The following is an 8,402-nucleotide window of genomic DNA, read 5'->3' on the forward strand; positions in this document are numbered from 1 at the left end:
TATTTGGTACACTCAGCATCCACTTCAACCTGTTGAGCCTGGAAGGGGGCTCCTCCAATCTGTGGTCCCTTCTGAAGGATTCTGATGTTCCCCAAATGGATGGATTTTAAGTTATTCCTGCTCCTTCTGGGAGCTTTGAGCAGTGGATGCTGTTGTGTACTTATAATGAAAAGAAGTCTCTGTACGACTTCTTTTCACCTGTGAAGCCCTTTGAGACTCCGGTGATTCAGGACTATACAAATAAACTTGATTGATTGACTGAAAAATACCCATATCGGTCTATCTCTACTCGCCAGCAGTCTACCAATCTGTTCTTGGTTGCTACCTTGTCATGCTCTGTTGGTTTTTGGTTGTGGGTTTATTTGTGGGTTTGTCCTTTTCTGTTAGTGTACTTCCTGTTTCGGCTCCTCGCGTGTCACCCCGCGTTATTTGTCCACCTGTCCGCGTTTATGTGCCCCTCGTGTGTCTGCCAATCAGCTTCCCCCGCCTGTTGTTTCTCTCCCAGCTATTGCGCCTTTTGTCTGATTGGTTTTGTTCCTGCATGGTCTCGGATCATCGTCTCATGTCGCTAGTCTCGGTTCCGTAAGTCTCATGTCACTCGCCTCTCGTTCTTGTATCACTGTGCCCACCTACCAGTTAGTTTTTTTCTGTTTCACCAGCCCGCATGTTTTTCTTGGAATTTTTGCCATCCTGTTATTTCCTGTATCTGTTCTCGCCTGCTTGTCGGCCATTAAACATGGACTATTTCACACACTCCCTGCCTCGAAGCCTCTCTGCACCCGGGTCCACTATTCACGCAATCACGCCGGCGCTTCTCCCCGCCACGCCGTCCTGTTAAACAGCCAGTCTTTTGCCAGGATTCACTGACTTTGCCAGATTAAAAGAAAAAATAATCATAATCCCCGATGCACTAATAGGGAACGTGCGATTTAGCGAAGGATCACTTTAAGCTCTTGCCTCCCTGACACAACTGCAAAATGAATCAATTATTGAAAGATAAAAATAACAAATGTTATCCAATTATGCAACTCTTCAGTGCAACCCCCCCCCCCCCCCCCCCCCCTCCCGTGTTTTGTTTTTTTTAAAATCTATGCTGTTATTATATTCAAAGACAAGTCTTTCCCCTATTGCCACTCTGGGCAATAGTACAAGTTTTTCGACCTCTGATGACATTCCACAGCGTTCACTGAGTACCTTCATTTATTAGCTCTGTTTGATCCTTCTCTTTTTTTTTGTACGCCATCAGCCTAAAAGCTTGTTGCACTCCCTCTCTCATTCCTGAACAGTAAGGCGGAGCTTGAGGATTCTGTTATCGGTCCACAAGTCCTCCCCGTACTTTCAGCAATCTATTTTTAGGCTTGTGGGTGTAGATCCATTTCAAATCACACACAGGTGACATAAATGTCAAACCTGTGCTTCTCAGCATGGGAAAGTCTGGATTCTGAGTCTGGGGGGAAAAAAAAAGCAAACAAAGCCACCCTACTGGGCCTAGGCAAAGAAACACACATACACAAGCACGCTCATGCCTGCTATCTGACCAGACGATGCTTCTGCAGGAACTCTGAGGCACACAGTAAAGACTTTTCTAATGTCTTCCTGTGGAGAGGAGAGAGAGCGGGGGCACGCAGAAAAGCGAGCAGGCACTTTCCAGGCCTCCTATTGTCACTCCCCCTGCAAGAGCTTTTAGTCTTCCCCTTTAACTTATTGGCTGAGCGGTTGCATGCGGTGGAAAGTGGAAAGGGGTGCACGAGTAGGGGGGAGAGCGTTACTGTAAAATGTAGACTTGCAGTGGTGTCTGTAAGGTCACATGTTCAAGGCAATTATTTGCATCTCGCCTGAGACGGGTTCTCATCTGCGCCATTGATCCACCTCAGGTGTCGGTGCAGTTTAGATCTTTATTGGTCAAGGAAGTTAAGTCTGTCTGAAGTGGACCATACATGCACACACACGCACACACACAAACAAGCTGGAGGACTGCATCTTTTTTTTAATAGAATTAAGACATGAATGAAATTTGAATGATTGATAAATTAATTCAACAGCTCAGGGTATAAAAAGAACTGTCAAAATCAAATGGACAAGGTACTGTAACATAAAAGGGGGACAGTCTTCTGAATCGGAAAAATCAGTCTCACTATCGCAGCGGTGACCCAGACAAACAAGAAATCAACACTGGAACACACTGAAGGCGGCTATAATGTGACATGAAGTTTTATTAACAAAAAGAGCATGCGACACGTGAAGTAACAACGAAAATTTGTCAAAGTGCAACATCAGTTGAAAACGAGATTCAAAGTATAAATCAAAGAGACAATGCAGAAGTGCATGTAACTAGAAGGGGTGGGAATCTTTGGCTGTCTCGCGATTCGATTTTTGATTTGTAAGATGCATGTATTTTTCCACAAAAATGGCATGTTGACAAAGGGAAGGGAAAAACGTCGGGAGCATTATCAGTCACAATTCTTTGTTACATATTACAATTTAGTGCAGTGGAGACAGTTTTTTTTTCATTTGCATGCATGTAATGTGTTTGAGTTCTGTATGAATATGTTTCCTTGGTTAGCTCATTTATTTCAACAAAGTGAAACTATATAAGCTTAGTCCCAGCTAGAACTCTGAAGTGATGACGCAAGAAGTCCTCACAGTTGCTTTGAATGCATATCTTTATGATCAGCAGAGTGAAACTAAAACTAAAGAAGGTAACTGAAATCAGCCATGTTTTTCGAAAGAAACAAATTCACAACAGGTGTAAAAGAGAAACTTTTCCATGACCTTATTCGTCACTTTAGCTTTTAAAAATGACCTTAACAATTCAACAAACAACAATATGAATACCGGTGTTGCTCCTGTAGGAGTTCGATGCGCGCCTCGATCGGCACGGACTCGATCGCGTTCTTTTCCCCAACTGTGTAATTACCACGCTCAAAAGTTCACCAAAAAGTTTGCGGCAAAATAAAATCACAGCAAGAGTCATCTAGAACAAATTACTGTGACTGAAAGGCAGAACAGAAACATTTAAACTCGCAGCCGACAGGAAGCGTATTCATATCTGTTTTATTTGATTAAATGACATTTTATATCGATTTAAATCGTAGTACAGTAAATGAGAAACGCAATTCCGATTCAAATCGATTTTATGGCACACCCCTACTTATTAGACGAGGGGGCGGAACCAGCAGGAGGATTTCGCCAAGAAAAAAAAAGTACTGTACCTGAAAGGGCTATCGGAAAAACTGTTAAGACAAGATAAGAAACTGTAGCAACATATATTCTCAGGCAAAAAAACAGTAAGGCACGAGGAACCGGAGACTCTATGAAAATTACGTGAATGCGGATGCTTGGGGACAATTTGTCTTCACAACTTTCTTTAGAAAAGCAAAATATTTTTCCAGTGTTTTAAAATTTAGTCTGTTGTGTTTCTTGCAATCAAATTCTCCTGCTGTGGAGAACACACGCTCACACGGAATACAAAACGTCGGCGTACAAAGGAACTCCCTCGCTAGGGGGAAAAGGTGTGGATATGTACTTTGTTGGGTCTTCACTCCTTGCAAGATTTCCTTCTCCTAAGTATCACTGCACTTGGGAGATTGCATCTGATGTTGCACTTTTGCTGAGTTTCCCCACCTCCTTATCAAAATGCTGCCAAAGTTCATCTTACAAAAATAAAATAAATGAAAATCAGCATCACAAAACTGTGAATAACATACCAGATGTGGTTTGCAGGGAGCTGCGACGGTCCAGGTTGGGCCTCATTTGTGCGCTCGATGGCACGCGCACACTCAAACCGAAGTCTGCTTAATGCCTCTGTGCACTTGGAGGAACCCAAGTGATTTAAATCTGGGATCTAGAAGCATTGCCAAGGTTAACACACTCATCAACTCCAGACTGGACACAGTGTCTGAGTCAACGCTGCAGGTGTTCCTGCAATTATATAGCCGCCTGTTTGCGCAAGGGTGAAGCATGACGCTCAAGTGCTAGTTGGAGCGTTTTCATCATCGGGATGACCTTTGAACCTTGTCAAATCAGTCTTTTGAGAGGCCAGGGAGGCCCAAACTGGTTCCCTCTCATCATGCAGCCTTGACAGCATTTCACAGGTACTGGTCCAGCCTGTTGGCACCTCATAGATGAGTTTCATTATTAATCGTCCCATCTGTTGCTGCACCTGAGCGAGCTTCTCTTTGGCGCCTGAACAGAAAAATGCAACTTTGTTTCGATTTCTAATGGATGTGGGTGTGGGGCCCTGATCACATGACTTTCTAACTAATAAATTCAGACTTTTGTATTTGCAATTCATAGAGTGGTGAATTTGGAGCTGTCTTGTGGATGCAATCATGTTTGGTGCTGCGTCACTCACAAAACACTTTATGAGGAATCGCTCTTTTGACAAGGGCTAAATGGTCAGCAATGTGACTGTGTGAAAAGCATTGCGCTCCCTGCAAATTCTTCTAAATGTAGTGACAGGTTAGAGCCACGTCGGCCTCCATGTTCACGGTGGTCCACCTATCGGTTATACTTATCGCCACCACTTGCTGTACTTCCAATGTCACCTTTTCCCCTTCCTCCAGGTACTTTTTGGCCACCATTTCTTTGATTGACTGAAAATGAAATCAAAAGCAAATAATGACATTTCAATTTCAGGTGAAATAAATTGCCTATTTAAATGATTACTTTATATAACCTACACACAAACCTTTCTTGTTGTTAAAACATATGAGGGTTCGAGGACCTGGATCAGTCCCTTGAACCCTTCACTCTGCACAATGCTGAGTGGCTGGCAGACCATGAGAATGAGGTTCAACAGTGCTTCATCAAGCAACTGCTCCCTGGAAGATTCATTGTTACACATGGAGCAGAAATCATAATTACTGATTCCTAAATTATTCCCAACAAGGCAAATGAGAAATAAGAGAACGGAAGAATAGCTGAATGGAAGAATAGCTGAAAATGAAAATGAAACCGTGTACAGTATTTGTCAGGCGTACCTGGGGTGATATGCTGGGTGTATCGGGAACTTCATTCTCATCTTTGGCCCTAATGCGTCTACATTGAGGAGGCGCTTTTGTTCGTATATGACAGCTCTGACGAACAAAGTCGACATTTCACCTGCAAAGAAATAAAGTGAAAAGTGCGGTGAGAGTTATCTTGGAATGAACTTGAATTACGATGGAACAAGTGGAGGTGAAAGAACGAGATTGAAAGAAATACCTTCTTCTCAGAAACGTGCTCAAATTGTTCCCGCACAGCAGATGACTTGCGTTTCCCCTGGGTTGGCTCCATAATCAACAAGAAAAGGTGAGTTTCGGGTTGTTTGAACGGTTGCATCGCGAAGCGCTTCCTTAAACACAATTGAGCGTTCTTGCGGTGTCGACGCACCATGCAACGGTAACGCGACTGTCTTAACCCTAGAGCACTATCGCCGGGTGATTTTCACCCGAGCAAACATACTTACATGATTTTCAATATGTTGCATTTTTCTGATTATCATGGGTCCCTGGGTAGCTTCACCATTCTTTTTGACATCTTTGAAGGTGTGGGCGTTTGCCTACCCCAATGCCCACTTTTTCCTCCAGGTATGTTTTCGGGTGATTTTCTCCCGGCAATAGTGAAATAAGGTAAAGTGTGTTTTGGCTGGATTTCACCCGGGGATAGTCTTAGTGTATCAAATCAGGCAATCCCGCTACATGTCAAGGGTGACAACATTCACTTTTGACCAAATTTGTGGTCACTATGGCTGCAGAAGGATAACCAAAGATGGCCACTGTGCGTGTTCTATGGAATAGGAGATGGCCACAGTGCATGTTCTATGGAATGATCAATGCTGTTGATTAACTCCTGGATCATTCACAATGAGAATTCGATGAAGAGAGGTGCTAACCAAATGCAGAAGAGGGCTCATATGCAGACTTTGGCACTGGCACTCATCAAACCATGGGCAGAGCAGAGACTTTGTTTTTCCAAATCTCTCACATCAACTCAGAGTCCTGATCTGTAGTGTGTTTGACATCCCTGGCCCTGGCACGCTTCCAAATGAGGCAAGACCAGTGATAGCAGAAAGCAAAAGTCCCTCAGTAAGGTGTGCTGCCTGCCCACAGGCTCAGGCAGGAAGACACGACACAGGTATCTTGTCTGCCATTGACTGGTGTGTTACGCCTTTACTACCCTGTGTAATGATCGCATTTAAATAATAGGCACGCAGGAGTGGCTCTGGAATGGGTATACTACTTTTTCTTTAGTTGTACTTAATTTATAAAGGTTGTTTTCAAAGGTAATTCTAACGGGGAAGACAATATTTCAGTCAATTGGCCATTTTTACTTGCTAAAAAACAGGTGCTTTTTGTGCCTCTCTCCTGCAGCTGTTGGCATGTCTAGGAGTCTGTGCCTTCTCCAGGGAAGTCTCACAGGTCCCAGGAATGGGTGGCGCAAAGACCATGTTTCTAGTTTAATTTTTTTTTTTTTTTTTAGGAATTTTTTATTCTAAAATGTCTAATTTTTCAGCAATTTTGGAGAATGATTTTAGGTTATTCCTGTGTTTTCATATTCCATTTTGTTACTCATACTAAAGTTGAAAATGAAAGAAAACCACTCTAATTCATCATGTGAATTCACTTTTGAATCTATTTTTTACAACAAGAAGTGTTTTTGCGGTGTATAATATCGGGTGAAAATCACCCGGCAAGAGTGATGGTGTTACTTTTTCTAGCGAAAGTGTTCTAGGGTTAAAGCGGTACAGGCACCGCCACAGGGATCGTTCTGTGATCTCGGCGCATGCGACGGCGTAACTTGACGGACCCATCACTATAGTAAGTAAGTAACAAACAAAAATTCAGAAATAAACTTACGACTGATGGGTCCGGCAACACCGATGCGCAGATGCGCGCGCCGAGCTCAGAGAACAATCCCCGCCCCCGTCGGTGGGCGTCCTGCTTTAAAATAACCACGTGACCAACGCATAAACTGCGTCGACACAGGAAAAACGCTCCAAACTGTGTTTATAAGGAAGTGTGTCTGTCATCACGACGCAACCGCTGAAATGATCCAAATCACACTTGCTTCACCGCCTTTGAGTGTGTTCTTCTTGTCAGGAGAAATCACGACAGACTTCATTTGAAAACATTGGAAAAACTCAGTTTTTTTTTTTTTTTGATAAAAATGTGCAAAGTTGAAGAATTCACTTCATTTAGCTTTTCATGTTGATACCTGTCACAGTATTTAAATATATGGAATAATATGTTATAAATGCAATGAATTGAACTTAGATCTACTCAGATCTAGATCTACTCAGTGAAACGTGTCTACGTTTAAAGATATGGAATAATACCTTACGAATGCAAGGCTTGAATGACAGATGAGTATCAATTCTGTTTGTCAAGTGGGTTGCCCCTTGGGATATTTAACGTCCAGCAGGTGTCAGAAGTTGATCACACAATATCCCTACACTATCAACACAATGTCTCAGTGTGCCGACACCTCCGTAACGCCTCATCTTGTAACTTGAAGTTACAACCAAAGATTAGACTCAATGATGAGGAAAACAAAGGAATATAACTCACCGAGAACTGGCATACTACAGCGACACTTGGACGGCAACAGTTTAGACAATAACCCACCGCCAACCAAACGAAAACTGAAAACTTAATACACTCGCAACCAATGAGACAGCTCAAAACACCTGGACAAGAAACACTTGGCAGAGGGAGCTGAATGGTCAACATAAGGGGGCCGATTAACACAGACGGGTGGACACAACCACACTGACGAGGACAGACATGAAGAGAACATCACCCGAACTACAAACTTGAACAAAAACCCCATAACTCGAAAACACACAACAAAAACTCCAAAAATAGTGAGAACAGAAAAACTCCTAGACCAGCGCACAACTAAAAGACAACAGCAACGCATAGGCAGGCAACACGAGGTGACATGGACAACACTGGACATAAACCAACCAGGTCTGAAAACAGGGAACTGATTACAAACAAACTGAAGAGCCAAAGACGAAAGCCTGGCCAAGACGCAAGCGGTTGGAGAGACTCGATTGGGCAACACAAGGAACCAGCTGGTCAACGAGCAGAGGTGCCAGTCAAAACGAAAGTGAGACACTGCATGCGTGTGCCACTAGGTGTGTATAAGCAATGTGTTTCCCACACATTTTGTTTTTTGTGTTTTACATGGTTCTTATGTGGGTTTCAGCTGGACAACTGATATGCGACCCCTGTAGCCCACAGTCGTTTGTCACGGGGTCAAAGGTACTAAAATATTGGCTTTTTTTTTCACAATCTTTGGGGGGTGTACAGTAAATAGGGCCCATACAGTGCTCCCGTTTGCCAGCGTCCCTGCATATGCTACGCATCACTTTTGCCGGGGGACGTATACTTTCGAATCAACATGCGTCCCTCAGA

General features: G+C 43.3%; 1 long non-coding RNA gene across 2 annotated transcripts; it reads right to left on the reverse strand.

Annotated features, from left to right (window-relative positions):
- Window positions 1-2,187: 2,187 nt before the first annotated feature.
- LOC148426939 (uncharacterized) lies at window positions 2,188-5,269 on the reverse strand. 2 transcript variants are annotated; one of them, XR_015863975.1, is made up of 4 exons: window positions 5,206-5,269; window positions 4,983-5,103; window positions 4,691-4,823; window positions 2,188-4,595 (listed from the first exon to the last, which is right to left on the reverse strand). It is a non-coding gene; the product is annotated as an uncharacterized LOC148426939 (long non-coding RNA). The 2 variants fall into 2 exon arrangements; XR_015863974.1 differs by having other exon boundaries at window positions 4,983-5,257.
- Window positions 5,270-8,402: the final 3,133 nt, after the last annotated feature.

Source organism: Hippichthys cyanospilos, chromosome 2 (genome assembly GCF_059441005.1).
Source record: "Hippichthys cyanospilos isolate Australia breed blue-spotted pipefish chromosome 2, RoL_Hcya_1.0, whole genome shotgun sequence".
Taxonomy (NCBI): domain Eukaryota; kingdom Metazoa; phylum Chordata; class Actinopteri; order Syngnathiformes; family Syngnathidae; genus Hippichthys; species Hippichthys cyanospilos.